General features: G+C 42.0%; 1 long non-coding RNA gene across 1 annotated transcript; it reads left to right on the top strand.

Moving 5' to 3' along the window:
• The first annotated feature begins 6,489 nt into the window (after nt 1-6,489).
• Nucleotides 6,490-7,878, top strand: LOC146287093 (uncharacterized). Its single transcript, XR_014758539.1, has 4 exons — nt 6,490-6,694; nt 6,826-6,978; nt 7,323-7,418; nt 7,713-7,878. It is a non-coding gene; the product is annotated as an uncharacterized LOC146287093 (long non-coding RNA).
• The last annotated feature ends 11,101 nt before the right edge of the window (nt 7,879-18,979 follow it).

Below are 18,979 nucleotides of genomic sequence, written 5' to 3'. Positions count from 1 at the left end.
TGATTTAACTCCAACTGAAACACGCTTGGGTCCGTTTGGTTGATGATGGAATTAATTGAATCAATTGTTTTGGAGTTATGCTTAGTCCAGTGGACATACTTTTTCTGCAAGCACAAAACACCAATCACCTTCTGTTAGACTGCTTCAATCACCCAGCACCGTCTGTTGACACAATACGCTTTGCTGAATAGAAAGGGAGTAGTGCTGGATTCTCAAACACACTGCATCCCTCAAGCATGTCCCAGTGTTAAAAATGGCATTTCATTCCCTAAACCTTTGCCAGACTCCCAGTGCCCAGCAATCAGACTAATGGAGGAGAAGAGGGTCCCCGTCACAGCAGCTCTTTACAGACCCATTAGCCACGCAATCTTCTGGAGTGCGGAGCCAGAAAAGCACCCGGCCGATTCTCCAATAACACTCATTAACTCCAGCGTCCCAGGACCCATCAAGGGGTCCAACTTCCCCCTGCTCCCATTTCCCTCCCCCAGAAGAGAACGGATGTTCTTGGCCCCCGTTATAGGGCGGTGTATTTTCTGTAGTCTGAAAGTTTATTCCAAGTTTTAGAAAGCCAAGTCTTCCAAGTCAACTTCCAAGTCTTTGGAAGTTGTCTCTTTCTGCCAAGTGAGACATGGTTTCAAAAACATTAGAACACAACACTTTACACATTTATGGTCAATTATCAATTTTCCAAGAGTTTGATGACAATGCATAGCATTTCTTTATTTAGACACATTAGTGTACCCTGCATCATTTTCTGTGCAGCTAACCTCAAATATGATATGGGTGTGGGAGATAGTGTCTTACCTGTTTCATATCCATCCCATCAGCGTGTTCTGTAAGCATACCCAGTAACCTGAGAACATCCTGACATCATTGTCCTGGGCCGAGCCCTTGACCCAGAACACAAACACACACGCTGATGATGACAGAAGAAATACAGTAGGTTTTACAATCCACCCAAGATGTCCATTATACAAGGGAGGTGGACATTCTTACCTGCCTACGTACCTTAGGACTGCACTTTCACACAAACTAGAAATACATTTAACACATCTAACCTTTATAAGGGTATGGTGTTATGACCTTGGAACAATTTTATTGGGTGGTTTGAATATGACTGATTCCCAAATATCAACACAAGGTGCTTGTTTTATTCTTCAGTTTTTCTTCATTGTTCAGAAACGGGACTGAGAAACTATTCAGTCTGTCTGTAAATTTACCACAAGTTTGTGTCATCAAAAAGCATTGTGACAGTAACATGGAATCTACAAAGGGACAATATGTGACCAGCTCTTACTAAAGGGAATGTGGCTTGAAAGTGGTCAGTTAATCTTGTGTTCAATTAAGCATATGGCTCCTATGGCCCAACTTAGAGATCAAATGTTCCATAAAGCGTGTCCAATCTTTGAAGATGGCTTACAACGGCCGTTAACCTTGAGTGGAAGATTGACAGTGACTTAACAAGACTGACTCACCAGGTTTCTACAGACTGCTGTGAGGGAGAAGAGTCCCTGCACTGAGCTTTATGTGACACAAGCACGGGCCCACGTTTGTTTTTCATCCATTAAACATGCATGGAAAATGGTTTATTATGCAATGTTGTGAGGCATTAGCGATATGGTAACTTAGAACACCTTGGCCGATAGGTGTTCTGAAACTCTTTGCTTAACTATTAATGAGCATGTTGTGGTTAACTGTAACCCACGTAAAACAATAGAACAATTAGAAGCAAATCTATATAAAAGTTAAATACATAGGCTATATAATGGCTCAAAATATCATAAATGTGTCTAAAACTGATAAATTATTAATTAAGAATATTAGTTTCAAATAAGATATAAAAAATAGCCATACTCGTTTTGTGACTTTTGTGTGACGTATCAAAACTAATGTTCAAATACCTGGCAGAAAGAGAAGCGCGCAGAACGGCAAACTCTGAAAACATTTGTTATCAAGTTTAGCTACAATGCTAACTCCCACGTGTTCTAAGATGAACTAGCGGCTGGATGTTTTGAAACCAGCAGCTTATTATTTGGGGAAGATTATATAGTTGAATACATTCTTATGGTCCTGTTGTTTAAACGAATAAGGTCAGGTTTTTGAGCTGGGATCAAATTGATGAAGAGCTTCTGGAAGCTCGAATGAAGAACATTCTGGAAACCAACAGTTTCTTTGAACCTGAGATGGCGAGCCACCCACGCACGTGAAATTGGACTTTTGGAGCGAGAGCGAGAATACAAACTCATGTGCTGACAACGATAAGTGAACTGTAGGTTAGAACAAGTCATACAAAGAAAGAAGTAATAGATCATTTATTTGTTTTGTTTACATTTTGAATCTTTGATAATTGAATGGACATTGTTGGTTTTGAAGACTGGTTTGTCAATCTATGCTTTTCTTATTTTGCTTTTGAATTTGTATATCTTAACAACTTTACATTTAAGGGAAAAGGTACAGTAGTCTCGTAAAAATATACAGGTTTATATTCAATTGAGTTGCAAAGCTAACCCACAAACAATCTTAACGTGCATTAATATAGAAATAGGAAATCTAAGTTTAAAATTAAGTTGATATAATATATTATAAGGTTTAATAGTATTCTAATTGAGGAAAAACCATGGTTAATCAGTAGGTATCAAAAGAAGAAATTCAAAGTCAATCTATACTTAAATTACAGGTTAAACAGCAGGATATTAGGAATAACAACATTTACTGTAAACAATTCATTGGAATTATTATTTTTCATACTTTATGTCAAGTTATGTGAAACAAAAGCTGTAGGCCTACTAGCTCAAACTAGGTTCAGAGTACTGTTTTACTACAGAAAATAAATCTTTATAATTACCCACCAGCATCGTATCTGTTCTCTCAGGAATCTAGATATCTGGTACTTGTTACATTACAGTTTGGTTTTGTAGAGAGAAACTTAACACTCACTAAGTAGGTGACAAAGTGAAATGTGCAGTCCTCATACTCTGGAATGTTAGTGCTGCCAAGGTTTATATCACTGTCACTATATTACTGTGTGGACCTTATTCAGTGAAGTGTGGTAAAGTGATTCCTCTCTGTAGTAGAACAGACAGAGAAATCTGACACTTGGTTTTCCTACATCTAGAATATTACAAGAGTGAATAATCAGTTCAGTCACTGGCACTTATTACCTCGCTTTATCATTTTGGAGAAACACTAACACACATATTTACCTGAGGTTCTTTCTTGTTACTGGGAAAGAACCCTACAATACATAATTGTATCTTTTCATGGCTGAAGGGATATGTAACTTGTAAACATTCAATTATGTGAAAATTACCCAAGATCCACTGGGGTTGTCAAGATTACAGAAACTGAGTTGACCGAAAAATAACTTCAACCCAGATGATAGTGATTTGAATGAGAATGTGTATTTTCTTATTGCCTTTATAAGCAGAATGGCATTACTTACACCAAGTAGAACAGTGAATATATTGATTTAAGTGCCTTCACAAGTGCCTGAGAGATGCTGTGGACACAAGAAGAGACACAATTTCTTCTGACTTGTTTGAATACAATTTCACTCACGACACTGTCGGTTCTTGGAACGTTGACTGTAAAGTAAGACAGGAGGCTTGTAAAGAGATGGGAAGAAAAGGAAAAGTTGAAGAAGGGGGGGCTGGGGGGGGACTGGGGCGGTGAGCGGGTGAACGGCAGCCAAATAGCCAATCCAATCTTGGGCGCTTTATGGTCCGTGCCCGAGGTTTCAGTGTCACGTCCAATAGAGTTGGATTCTATGAGCCACACCGCCAATTAGCTCTTAAGCCTCGCTAGCAGATGAAGAGGCTGATAAGTGATGGCAGAGAGAAAGCCTCACAAGGGGCCCTGTGTCTTCAGTTTCAGGCTGCTGCCTGCCCTCGGTTATCCAGGTGCTGGAGAAGACAAACATGCTTTAGATGTTGATTGTTCTTCATTCAGCATGGTGTGCAAACGGTCTTGGTGCTGTAGAGGTTTGTTGTTTAAGGTCAAGCCTCGCTGACTCGATTGATACAGTCTACTTCTCGAACAGAGGAGGATCGTTCTTCATTTAATAAAATATTTTGAACTCCCAGTTGATATATTCGAATATAATAAATAGATGAAAAGAAAGTATTGATGTGTAAAAGTGCACAGTGTGTGTTTGCATTCAGCAGAGACGGAGGCTTTCCCGGTAGAGGCAGCATCTCTGCTGCATTGTTTTGCGTCTCATCATCCGGTAAAAAACTGAAGTGTGACCACTCAGCAGTCTGGGACACACACATTCACACACACGCACACACACGCACACACACACATGCAGGCACTCACCTACATTACACATAAACCGGCACACAACCAAATACACACACTCAAACATATACACTAACACACAAAATGTCATCATCATCAAAATAGCTTGAGTGACTCCCATAGTTTTATCTGACTTGTATTGAGAGAGGGATTTTGTTGATAGTGTAGATGTGTATCTGGTTCGTGTTACCTGGCATTGACCTCATAGCAAGGTGACTAGATGCTGACCGCACCCACCCTCTTTGACTTTGGGAAGAGAACAGTTCACCATGGAACGTATTGAACCATCTCTGGCATTTTCCCCAAACAAGGACACAGGCTAGGGAGAGTGAGGTTAGGGTATGGTTTTACCAACCATGCCCATGTTGTGTGTCCATGTACTTATGTCATTTTTTTCTTTATAAAATGACAGTGGTGCTTTTTTGTGTGTGTTTTATGCTACAGAAAAACAGCTCAAAGAATAAACTTGTTTGCACTTCGCCTTTGGTCTAAGTTTTAAATCCATCTTTGACCTTCACAATCTATTCCTTTTTATCTGACCAAAGAATTTACAGCAAAAGTTTGAGATTCCATCTCTCATATGCCAAGTAACCAATCAACACACATGGAGGATTGCAATGCACAACATTGCTTTTTGCGCTGTGCGATAGAGGGGCATCTATTATGTATACACTCATATGGCAATACGCACAGGATATCACTGAGAGGCAGTGCCCATGCAACACTACAATCATGAAACCCATTTGGCTAACATTGCTGTGTGTTTCATATTCAGACTTGATATATCATGGTAGAATAATCAAACACTGATTATGTGTGTGTGTGTGTGTGTGCACATTCACACCTCCAGTGACTTGTGTGCTCATGACTGTAAGAAGAAAAATCCCATAGTCATGGGATGTCAAGCTCAATAGGGAATGGAAATAAACACAATCCACAGTCCTGGCAGAGGTGCATTTCTGACTGCATCACAACATGTCTTGGAAGGTACAGTCAGAGCCGCCCTGCAACCTCCTCTGCCTGGCGCTGGGCTGCTCAGCCAAGCAACCTGTTATTTCCAGCCTTCACACATACCATAGCCTCCATTTGAAACCAATGGAACGTTCCAAATTCAATTTGGGACTTCAGTGCACACTCTTCCGGAAATATTATTCTCCCATATAAGCCTGTTGCAAGTTTAAACATAATGTGCCGAAAATCCTTTTATGAAAGCGGACCGTCAAGTATCTCAAGGACGGTCTGTGTTACCCCAGAGTAAATCTTGAATGTGTTTGGTATTGGTGTGATCTGAATGCCAATACAAGCTGGTACTGTGGTTCTGGGTGAATTGCAAACTAACAAACAAGATGACAAACAATTTTTATAGTGTTTTTGATTTTTCTTTATTTACTTATATATATACACACACATAATTTATTTTAGATTTTTCGGAAACAGAAATTCTTGATTGGGTGTCATGTAAATTGAGACTGAGGGTGACTTTAGCAAGCCCCCCAAAGCAAATTTGGACAGAATAGATTTTTAGTTTGACTCCAAAACATCAAGATGTGTTATACATGTGTCTCTGTACTGAGGTCCCAATCCTGTCAGAGCCACCAGCCATAATAGATCTAAGCCCTGTTGTGACACTCCAGGTCAAACAGCTTTGCTTCCTGAAAATGTGTTGCACCTTCTAGATTACTCCACCTTAAATCAAACCTGTCTGATCCCTGACCCCTGCTTCCCACCCCATGTCACCCCTGACACTCCCTCTCACCTGTTGATTAAGGAGCATGTGTGTCCAAGGGCGAGGGGGCCTTGGATCTCACTTCTAATTGAGATCCACAACCTTTGACCCCATCCAGCTGCTGATCCATTGTACCCTAAAGAACATTTACCTGGCTGTCCTGTGACCGTCATTCACCCAGGTCTGTCTCCCAGGTGACCAGTGGTGTCGTCTGTGCTATACCTGATAGCATGCTTGTCAAGATCTCCCACATGCCCACTTTAAAATGAGCAGTGATGCATGGATGTGGGATGGCACAGAGAGGAGGGGGTCTCTTCATCACTGAAGAGTATAAAATGGCCTTTTGACTCAAATGCTTCATCACTGCTCATTCCAGAATCATAAAAAAACGGAATTCAAACATTGTCAGTTGTATTGTTTTTTTCCCCCAGAATTTTTGATGGAGCTTTGCTAAGGAGAACTTGTTTTCTTTCGAATTTGGCACAGTTGGCTGGTGTTACAATTGGCTCTAATTGTCCACCTTGGTTCTCAGTATGTCCAGAACCATGTTTGAAATGTTCACCAAGTGAGATGGTGAAAATATGTGCCTTATCTTAGTCAAGACTTCAGATCAAGAAATATTGAACATATTCTGCTTCACACAGGCTCCAGAATCTGAGTACTTGAGAGGTACTTCAAAAATTGGAGTCCGGGGCCTACTTGAGGTTGGGACTTTTACATTTGACCCTAAAGAATCATCTCAACAACTCTCACACAGGTTTGCTTCCCATCCGTTTTCCCATCATTCCGTACAAAAACAGAGGCCAGAAGCCAGTGCCCAGCTACCCCCACGACCCCACACCGCTCTCCAATCCCCCTCAAACAGCTTGGTGTTGCTACATGAAAATGGATGAATCGCCTCTTCAAGAGGTCAGACAGGAGAGTACCTTCAACTTCTATTGGAAGCAGTGATGGTGAGTGCCCAGGGGAAAGCGGGAGGGAGAGAAAGTAAGAAAATAGATGAGAGCAAGACAGTGGTAGTGATATATCATTGTTAGGTTGGCAGGAGACGCTCGCCAAGCAATCTGCCAAAACTTGCGGTGGACGCAGAACACCACCAAATTATTTCCAAATGAAACTTGGCAAACAAACAAGAACTTGTAGTTGACTTTGGATAGCATGGAAAATTTTCATTCTGTTTAATCAGGCCCATGAAGGACACCTTTTGGAGAGCAGCATGTGATAAAGATGTGTGTTCTGACAGGAGATGGATGGAGACTTGAAATAAGTTAGAGCTGAGTTGCTCACTGTGTTCTAGACCTCAGGCCATGGAGTGGACCTCTGAGTGCTCACTAACAGAGGACGCAGACTGAAATATTGATTGAAAGAACAAGTGGCACACTGTGCTGGAGATGTGGGTGCACACGCAACAAACACTGTAGTTTGACAGACACACATGCAAGCACACACTTGAATATTCACTAGAGTAAGAGTAAAACACACACACACACACACACACATTCACACACATTTCTACACATACAGAGAGTAGTAAGTGGTATGAAACACAAACTGAATTTCAGACATCCATATCTGGAGGGCACAGTCAAAGCAGGTGACCTTGTGTAAATACATTTGACACTCAGCTGCCCTTCAGTCTGAGCAGGGTGATCTGACAGGCCTCCCTCCTCTCCTGGTTCATTTCCAGGAAAGAAACTCTGCTCTGATCAAGCCCATCTCTTAAACCACAGGAATCAATAAAGGAGACGGAGAAAACTATAAGCGCACCCACACGCATAAGTTCCACTCCAAAAAGTTTTGCTCCATAGAATTTTATAATTAGTGAAACAGCCACACTGTGAAAGGCATCCAAGTTTTACATTACATTGTGACTTGGTGGCCAATGCATTTACAAAAATAAAAAATCATTTGTACAAGCTTTACTTCTTCAGGAGTGCAGCTGTTTGTTTATTTTCTCTTCACGTCTGATTACATATGAACATTATTTGATCAAATCTGTCTATCATGACAAAGTCATAAATCTTTAGAGAAACCTTCAGAAAACAAAGTAATAGTGGATTGCCTTCATTCTTATACATTTGATATCCACCCCCACTGACATCATTATCTCAATCCACAGCTGCAGCATCATCTTCATCACTGGTCACTATCTTTGTAGGACAAAATACAATCTTTGGATTATTGTATGCAATGTGAAACCTAAATGTAGGTGTTGAATTTTGAATGCATGAAGCAAAAGATTTTGTTTTCTAAGGAGCAAATGATGGGTCAGTTTACTTGATATACCTGAAGTATTCAAATGATAGACAGAATCGGAAAGAGGCCAACTTTGTTCTCAAACACAAAGAAAAATGTGTTTTGGTTTACAGATTTTTCCTGTGTTCATACAGTAGCTATTTTACATATTTTGTTCATCTTATTTTCTTGAATGGGAAGCGATGATACGGCCCTGCCTATATGAAGATATGAACCTGATAATCCAATCATCCAGCCCGCTGTCCTAACAGTCTCCAGGAAGTATACAAAAGGGCTAATTACGTTTACCTAATTACATTCTGGCTGGCATTATAGACATCCATCTCATATTTGTCTGGGGACCTATAATTACCTGGAATAGAAGCCAAAGGGGGCAGGACATTAAACAATATTTGTCCTGATACAGTAGGTACAGACACTTTTCTTCTATTGTTCTAAATCACTGTCCAAGTGATCGACTGGTCACAAAGGTATCCTGGGGCGGTGTCATTTCCTGCTGGGTGACTTGCATTTTGAGGTCTGGACAGTCGGGAATGGAGGGGTCTGGTTTTTCTTTTCTTCATGGTGGTGAGCTGTGTCACGTGACCAGACCTCTAGACTGGGCCTATTGACCTGTCACCATAACATAGATACGACCAATGAGAGACTTCCCTGAGAGGGTGGAGTCCCTGGTCTCCGTTAACAACTGGAGAAAACAGGAGCAAGACCAAGATTTGTCCAGAGAGCTAATTATCTCAGCTACATTCCCGAAAGCCGAAGTCACTTGTAACGTATCACTGATTGTTATTGTTGTTATCTATGTGTGCTGTAGGGAAGGTAGAAGCATAATACATGGTAATACAATAACAACATTATTGTCAATTATCTACACAAATCAATTCGCAAATCTATGCATCAGAAAAACCACATGCTGAGAGTTCTCTACGGTGTTTGAATTATGCATCCTGTGACATCACATGCGTTTTGAAACCTTGTGTTTCCCCTTTGAGAGGAGCATGGCATTATTCCACTGGAGCTTAACGTTTTGAAGATATGTTTGTCAAACATTGCAAGGAGAATGTGATAAGCGAACCCCAACAGAACCTTATCTCCCTGCTCTGTGAGTCTGCATAAACACATACCACATTGTAATGTATTTTTATCATATATTCACACGTTTCACGGTTTGGCTTTGACAGTGCAAATACAAGTCTCTGCCTATTGTTTTGAAAGACATCTAATTCCAGGTTCTCAATTGTATTTCAAAGTCATAGGGTCAGTGTGATTGACACCAGCTACACCTCCCCTTTCCTGTTGCTTTGAATCCTGTATTCTCTTCTCACCTGTGAGAAGCGGCCATGAGATAATTCCTTGGACACCACGTGCACCCCACTTTCACAATTGCTGAAGTTTGAGAAACAACCAAGTCCATATGGTCTCTTCTCTGTCTTTCAGGCAGCGTTGGAGCACCTTCACATACACTAGCAGACTAAACATGTCTCTGGGCTGCTTCCACCGTCATGGCTGACGGAGGCCACCTGTGTGTGTCTGGCTCATTTGTTGCTGGAGGGATGTTTTGTTCAGAAGCAGGGATTCAAGTTCTTCATCCTGTTTTTGAATGTAACATTTCAAATGTGGGACAATTAAGCAATCATCCAAGCCTGTTCCTAGAAGGCTTCCATCCATAGATGTATGTGTGATAGAGCACATCCCTTCTGTCTGGTACTCTACTCATTACATAACAGCCCTCCAATATGTTACATTATCCAGGCTTTTCCTGGACAGTTGTAATGGAGGCATTTCCCAGGCCTGGTGATTTCATCCAGAGATATCAGAACACCAACCAGTAAACTCTTCTGCCTGTGTGTCTGTTTGTTTTCTTTCCCAGTCAGATCCAGACGCAGGCCAGGTCTGTGGGCTTCTTTGCCATACATACATGTCTGACTATAACATCCTCTTCTGCATATGCTTTCCTTGTGCATAAGGCTATGTTACCTAGTATGTAGCATATTAATTGAACGCTGTAACTGCAGTTATTGTTTGACATTGACTTTGCACCAACTTTCCATCTTAGTCTCTTCCTTGCTCTTTTTCTTCTTCCTTTTCTACTTCTATCTGGGAAATGGATATCTGTCTGGCTCATAAACAGGATTTCCCTTCTCTCTAAGAAAGCCTCATACCTCTGTCCCCTGTAAGAAAGCACAGATGTGAACTAGATTACCCCCCCCCCATCCTCTCAACCCTTCTTTCCACCACAAAGAAAGAAGTCATTGAGTTTTTCCAAACACCCCCCCCCCCCTTCTCAACTCCTCCCCTCCCAGCACTAGACAGGGGCACACTCTCTAACCAATCCCCAAGTGTGTGTGTGTGTCTGTAGGAATGACAGAGAGTGCGTCTTTTTTCTCTTTCTCCCTCCGTAGAAGAAATGAAATAGGGAGTGGAGAGCATAGTTGTTCTCTGTGAATGGTGGTTCGCGAACCCTCTTAAAAATCTGAATCACTTGGAGGAAACACCTGGAAGTGACTGGAAAAAGTTACAGAACTTTGGTAAGTTATGTTTTTTATTATGTGGAGTAGACTTGCCTTACTTTTAAAGGGTGTGTGCCTTACCGTGTGTTTGTCAGTGTCATTTGTTGTTTGTATGAGCTGTATGTGCTCACGCTTGCAATTATTATTTTATGCTTGAAAGAAACATCAATATTAACTGTTAAAGGCCAAAACTGTCCCTTATAAGATGAAAAAACAGTTGAGCTGTGAGAGGGTGCTACAACTCAGTATGAACTGAATGCTACATTTAAATACTTATATAGGAACTCGTCCAGACTTCACTTCACACCTGCTCCAGTTTGAGCTATACATTAGATTTAAAGTGTGTCGTGTGTGCATGAGTGTATTTCTTACCGTTTACCAGTTCTTGTCTGAGCCTTCATTTTTTTGTCACACTGACTTCATCAGCCAGCCAGTCAGCCAGCCAGTCATTTCAAACTTGCCTTTGTTGGGCCCCATCTCCACTATGCTGCTGTCACAGAGCTTGTTGTTATGATGACATCACAGTGGTTGAGTGATGATTGGTGCGCTGAGGCTCACCTGTAGAGCCTTTTACTGGTGGGTGGGCTCAGGAACTGGCGGAAGCCAATGACAGCAGAGAGCCAGGATCTCATGACCAACTTACTGTATATCTGACTGATAATGTCACATAAGATCGCTTTGCACAGAATAAAAGTATCTTTTACATCTAATTGACCATTACTGTCAATGGCTGAACCAGGATCCCTGGCGTGCAATACACTGTTGACATTGTCAAATCAGGTTTTGTACTTTCCAAAACAGTAATCTCTTCATCTGCTAAGTCTCTGCTAATGCCTGAGCCATGTCTATTTTGCGCCTATCTGATTGACAGTAAACCAGAGCATCTCCTGTGTATAAAAGGGCTATTTTAAGCCAACACAAGACAAATGACCTATACAACATTGGAGCAGAAGGAAACCATACCTCAAAAGCCCGACAATGGATGTCAGAAAGAAGAAACTTTGGTGTGGTCACAATAGAAAAACATTGTGAAAACCATTATGAGACACTGTAGAATGCGTGAACATTTTTCACAGACACTCTTTCACAATCTTGAAACAGAGAATGAGTCAGAGTTTTAGTGATGTAATTAAAAGTACTTAAATAGAAGTCTTGCTTTTTACAATGCAGACTGCAACAGACACAGTAAAGGATTACTTCAATCTCCAATTGGGCTCTTTGCAAGATTTGGAATTTAGTGATTCTAGCCAATGAGGCTATCTTTTATGAGCACACATGCTCTTGCAGTAAAAATGAAAAGGTCACAAGTACCTTTGGAATTAGTTTCGTCCCCAACTTTAGTGTAACCCTTTCAAATTCCAGGACTGTTTAATGGCAAGAATTGATTCTGAAGTTTTGCTAATCTCCAATGGGTGCCTGCATGCAGATGCTGTAATACAGTACAATACATAGTACAGAATAATATTACTGACCTAATGAGATTAGTAAACCTTAATAAGATGTTAGAATATACAACTGGCCAAGACCTATAAAACCCACAAATATGAAAATAATTTAGTGTACAAAACGACAGTAAGATGCAAATAAATAATCAATTGTCCTAGAGATTATGATAATTAAACAATAACAATGAAGGAAATTCATGTTTTCATGATGGCATGCATATTTAAACAAAAGACTCATTAAAACAGTATCAGTCCAGTGGGTTAGAGATGATATCAAACCATTTTCCATCAACCATAGGCATCAATCAAAAGGAATGAGCAACCAATTTGCCTCTGGCAGTACACATTTTCCTGTGTGTGTGTGCATGTGTGTGTGTGTGTGTGTGTGTCAGCAGTCTGCCTGCAATTCGGTCCTGTTTACGTGTTTCTGCTTCCTACTTTCCCCCCAGCCAGTCTAATGTGTGTGAGCTCACCGTTTACAGTAATCAAAAACAGGGAGATGGGAAGAGAAGCCAACAAAAGGTGATTTTACAAGAGTGGGCAGGGTCATCTACACCAAAACTTGACAAGGATGGAACCTCAAAAGCACAGTGGGCTGCTTGCTCCATTAGAGTGTTTTGAGAAAGGCTATTTTTGTCTAATTATATAAACAGCTCAAATAAGGAGATGTCTTTACAATTTAGAGGTCGGTGGGGGTTCTTTGCTTTTTCAAAAGAGGATTGTGAGATCAACTGTATGAGAAGCACCTCCCAAATATAAAGTTACTGCGGGTTACCACCAAAACCAAATAGGCAATGACAGTGGAAAAAAGGACACAACTTTTCTCTCCCTCCGTGTTCCCTCTGTCCAGGATCATGTTTCACATATAATTCCAGATGCTGGGGAGGCTGACAGGAGATGTAGGAAAGACACTCAAGATAACAACGTGTGAAGTGAAGCACAGCTGTGTCTCCTCACTATACACACATATACACACACCAAGACACACACTGACATATAGAGGACAGGCGTTTCTATAGAAAATTGTAATCCCTTTTCTTTGAGGTGGAATGTCCCCCTTTCTGTTGTTCAAACAGGTATTTCAAAAAACAATCTCCACTAGTGTCCACATAATCATAAGGCATATGAATTGAATCAGTGAATATGAGGATTTTTTGGAGAACAAGATTGTGGTTTACTTTGGATAGCTGAAGAGTTTGATATACTGTAGCTTTAACCTGCTGGTTATTGTCCCTGAATCAGGGCTTCATAACTATGCAGTCAGGCCGTCAAATTAACCTTGTTGGTTAAAGAAAGCAATTCAGTCAATTAAATTCTTGTTAGCATTTCTCAGATTTCCAGGGAATAAAATAATGGTTTGAGAGCCAATCACTGATTAACACAAAGCTGTTCAGAGAGAGAGCGGCACTTTCCACAAAAGCTAAACCCTCATTTCAACCACACACATTCTCTTTCACTTAGGGGAGTGTCAAAGGTGCACCCTGTAAGTTACGAGGGAAGGGAAATCCTAGCATAGTGAAAGAAGAGGTCATATAATTCAGTCACAAACAATGGCCAAGAATGATCTACAGAGGCATTTAGTGTGTTGAGCCATTGCGTAACCCAGTTTGATCACCCAGACTTTATAATGTTTATCTCAAAAACTAAAGTTAAACATATGTGCTCAGTAGGGAACTGCTAGACAGACAAACAACAGTCTCAGTAATAATGAACGGTCAATAATTCACTGGAATTACTGGAGGGAGTCGAGGAATCATTAGGTTCACTTGGTTATATTTATGCCTTAATGTCCCGAGAGAGATGACTCAGACAGCTAAGTTTACTAAGGAGTATGTGCATGTAGACAAATTGTTCACTGTCTGGTATTTATTTATTATTTATTCATTTATTTTTCATTGACAATGCACACCAATATACAACAAAACTGTAAGTGAGCCAGAGATAGCCAGATAGGCGAATTTTCATCTGCTGTAATCATTAGGTTATATGATTGAGAGTAGTTACTAGGCTTTCCATTTCGCATAAGGTTGTTTTTTGGAAGGTGCATTTTTGGCATTTTATGTACAGTACCAGTTGAAAGTTTGGACACATTTTGGGAAAATGACTGGTACTGTATTTACTGGACAGAGATGGTTACAGAGAGACAGGAAACAAATGGGACCCCAATGCAGTAGGGTTTTATTATACTGTAGTACAAGTAGAGAGGAAGAGAGGCACACACTTGACCGCAAATGACCTATGCATCTGTCATAAAGAAGGTAAATGGGTCAGCTAAGGTCACATGATGTCACCAGCTTGCCATGCCTTTTACTTGTTTCCAGGTTACCATGTGGTGCTGTTGGAGTCTGGCCATCTTGCTGTGGGTATCCACAGCAACACCAGCCCTCAGCCAAAGTGGGGATGGCGACGGCGAATCAGGATCTGGTTTTGGCATTTCTATGACAATCTCGTCTAGTAATGCCTCACAAGAGGTTGGTGACGAGCCTATCAGAACGCAAAACAAAGTTTGGGTCACATCCTCAACATCACCATCCCAGCCTTTGCCGTCACAACCCTCACCATCTCAACCCTTACCATCACAACCCTCACCATCACAAACCTCACCATTACAACTCTCACCATCACAACCCTCGCTGTCACAACCCTCACCATCGCAACCCTTGACGTCACAACCCTCACCATCACAAACCTCACCATCACAACCCTCACCATCACAACCCTCACCTTCTCAACCCTCACCATCACAAACCTCACCATCACAACCCTCACCATCACAACCCTCACCATCACAACCCTCACCATCGCAACCCTCACCTTCTCAACCCTCACCATCACAACCCTCACCTTCTCAACCCTCGCCATCACAACCCTCACCTTCTCAACCCTCACCTTCTCAACCCTCACCATCACAACCCTCACCTTCTCAACCCTCACCATCACAACCCTTACCATCACAACCATCACCATCACAACCCTCGCCATCACAACCCTTACCATCACAACCCTTACCATCACAACCCTTGGCATCACAACCCTTACCATCACAACCCTCGCCATCACAACCCTCCCCATCACAACCCTCACCGTCACAAACATCACCGTCACTACCCTCATCGTCACAACACTTACCATCACAACCCTTGCCGTCACAACCCTCACCATCACAACCCTCGCCGTCACAACCCTCACCTTCTCAACCCTCACCATCACAACTCTCACCCTCACAACCCTCACCATCACAACCCTTGCCGTCACAACCCTCACCATCACAACCCCCGCCATCACAAGCCTTACCATCGCAACCCTCACCTTCTCAACCCTCACCATCACAACCCTTGCCGTCACAACCCTCACCATCACAACCGTCACAACCACAACCATCGCCATCAACATTTTCGCCTTCCAAATCACCACCAGCACCAACCCTGCTCTTCGAGCCAAGGCCAGACGAGTGCTCGGTCCACTTTCACACCAGCCGGGCCGGCTCCCGGAGCCTCAAGGACCAAGGAGAGAATCTGACCTTCCTAAAGGCCATCCAGCATGGCAACCAGGCAGTGATGGAGAACCTGATCCAGTACGTGGGAGCTGAGCTGGGGGAGCAGAGCTACGAGGATGTGATCCAGGAGAATGTAGTGGGAATCAGGGATGACCACCTGAGCTGTGACGGGCTGGTGAAGAAGGTGGCAGAGGACCTGGAGGGGCAACTGGAGGGGGATGTGGAAGAGGCCCTGGCTGGGATGCAAAAGTGAGTGTGAGGGGTGGGGAGGAATCTGTGCCACAGAGGAAAGCTTAGTGCAAAGGACTATGGTACCTTCTATGTATAGAGAGTAATGTAAGGAGATACAGGGACTAAAGGAAGGCATGGATTCTTACCATAGATTGACAAGAAGTAATCAAGGATACAGCAGGGATTGTTAATTCAGGGTTTGAGAAATTAATTTGCCTAGAGATCTCCATCTTTGTATTTCATGTGTTCTATCCTCATTAGCTATCATCTCTCGTTGATTGTTGTCTTTCCTAATACACAACCCCCTCATTCACAGACATCCATTTTGGGCCTCTAAGGCTTCCACCTAATTATCTTAATCAGGCCTTCTCCGGGTTTCCAACAATGAGAGTTAAGGAGGAAACTGTCTTCAACTTCCTCTACTGAAAGCCTCAGCAGCAGCCAGGGAAAATGTGGGGTTGGCTCTTGTGTTTATTTTTTTAAGAATGCCCTGGACACTGTTTAAATAAACTCCTCAATCCCCCTTCCTCTCTTTCCATCTTTCTTCCCTCACTTCTTCCCTCCATTTCTTCCTTACTGAGCCACTAACCGTCAGCTATGTGAACTGAGAACCAGCCTCTCTGTCATGCCTCCTGTCCATGAAGTGAAACAGAATGCTGGCTAGCAAGGATCCGACTGGATTTACTGGGCCACTACACCTGCGTCTCCTCCTTGTCTCCGTCCCCAGTTCCCACAACCACCTAGCTCACCCCTTTTCCTCTACCTCTCTACCCCCTCCCCCTCTTACTCCTCCTTCCCCTTCTAATGCCGGCTGTTTGCTCTTTCGTTCCCAGAATCAAAGAGGAGTCGCTGGCCTTTGAAGGCATGCTCCGTGCAGCTGCAGACATTGCCAGCAGGCTGGAAGTCTCCTCACAGGCCCTGCATGCGTCCTTCACCAGGCAGTTGAAAGACAAACATGCTATCCTCCATCGTTAAGGAGAAGACCCCAGGGCAACAGCACCATGCAAAACATCTAACAGTATTTGGCTCAGACTGGCCGATAATCCACCTCTGTCTGTGACTCTCCCCAGAACAGCCCTTGATTTTCCGGAAACCTGCAGGTTTTCTTCAAATGTGCTGTGGATTGTTCAATTTAGTGGATCTTGAGTGGATAGACAGGGAAGTATATCCCCCCAAGGGTGGAGGAGGGATTTATAATAGTTTTAAGACCATATGACATGAACTCTAGGTTTCAAGTGTGCAGTGCTCCCTACAGTGGCTACCCATGTGTGAGGAAAAGCTATCGTTGTAAACAAACGCAAGCTATGTTTTTCTATTTCGGTGCAATACAACAGAGTAGCTCATTCTGTACAGCATATATAAAAAGTAAGAATGTATTTCAAAACACACTTTCCATCAATGTTTTATTCCTGGAAAGATCAAATAACATGTATACATTATAATTGTGTTGGTTTATCTGAACGCAACAGCATGTTGCATGTTGTATTCTGTTGTGTTGTTAGCTATCAGAATTGCAATAGCATGGAACTCTTGTGTCTGCCACACAAATAGCTGAACGTGTCTGGGTCTGACTGTCTTGGTTCAAGGGCAAGACTGGAGGTTGGGAGAAAGCTCTGGGGCTGCTTTTTTGGAGAAGATATTTTGCACCCTTTTATAGTGCAAAGAAAGGTTATTGGGGCCAGAGGGGCAGAGGGTGCAGGGGGAATGTGGGGCCTCTCAAGGTGTAACTAGACTTTGTTCAGATGGGCTACTTTATTTAGATAAGGTTACACAGAGAAGCTTGAGAGAAACTTGAGAGAAGCTCAGAGAAAACTGTGGTGCTTGAGAGAAGAAGGGAGGGTTCTGCAAGACTTTCTTCTTCGACCCCTGAAAGGTCAACACAGGATAATGATGTATCTCTTTCTCATCACTACAGGGGTGGGGGACATGTGACTCCTGGCAACTTGATTCATGCAAAGAAACCCAGAGTATGAGTATCAACTTGAGGATATCTTTAGTAGTACCTCTTCTTCATCAGTGGGCTTGGTGTTTGCATAGCATCACTGAATAGAACAAAATTGGATGTTCACCTAAAGTGCATATTTAGTACAGGCCTGTACACTCAATATGGCAAAGTGTTTTGACTGTTGTGATAAGTGGATTTACTGTCTTGTTTGAATGTGAAGTATACTATATCAACTGGCAAGTATAGTGTTTTAAAGATAGCAAATAAAAATGCATGGCAAAACAAATAACTACATTTCTACAAGTGTGGTACTATTTATAAATGGTGAAACTGTTATTAGAGACAGTTTTTGCCAAAGAATAACGGGAAGAAATATTTTTACCTGTTCTGCTCTCTAGCTGCACTTGATAGTAACAGCCGAAAATTGTCTTATTGGTGAGATTCCCTTTTAATTAAGAACATTCCTGCTAACATGTTATGCTCATTGAACTACTGATGAAGTAGCTATCTTAGCTATCTTACGTAAAATGCATGAAATAGGCCATTTCTAATTCTGAAAGTCTTTAACGAAATAATCAAACATTCATTTAATCGAAACCATGGCATTAATTATTTAATTATATCAAATTTCAGATTTTTAACCCTGTGGGAACAAGGTAGATAACCTACCTTGTAGAGTAGAACACGCTTTAGGCTACTAAAATACTAATATATTTATCAGCCTAATTTGTCAGGGGACTTCAGTTTCGTTTAAGTCCCTCCTTTATCGTCCCCATCCAATGGGCAGAGGAATGACCATAAAGTGGGCTGCGCTGCGCTGACAGTCAGAGAAGGAGGGGAGGACTGGTCGCGATACATTCTGTTTATCTTTTTATACATCAGGCAAGATGGTTTTGAGCAGGTCGTTTTGGAAAAAAGACAACTGAAACTACTTAAAATCTAACGAAATTACACTTTTGGGTCAATTAAACGTTGTCGGCGAGTGAGCGGATGCCAGAATGGAGGTTGTAAAAAGGATGCGTAAAAGTTACAACCGTGCGTAACTAAAGCGCGCGATGCGTTAATGCTGGTAAT

Source organism: Hypomesus nipponensis, chromosome 6 (assembly GCF_054491055.1).
Source record: "Hypomesus nipponensis isolate SF chromosome 6, ASM5449105v1, whole genome shotgun sequence".
NCBI classification, from domain to species: Eukaryota; Metazoa; Chordata; class Actinopteri; order Osmeriformes; family Osmeridae; genus Hypomesus; species Hypomesus nipponensis.
Note: the sequence above shows the minus strand (reverse complement) of the source record. Positions and strands in the feature narration are given on the sequence as shown.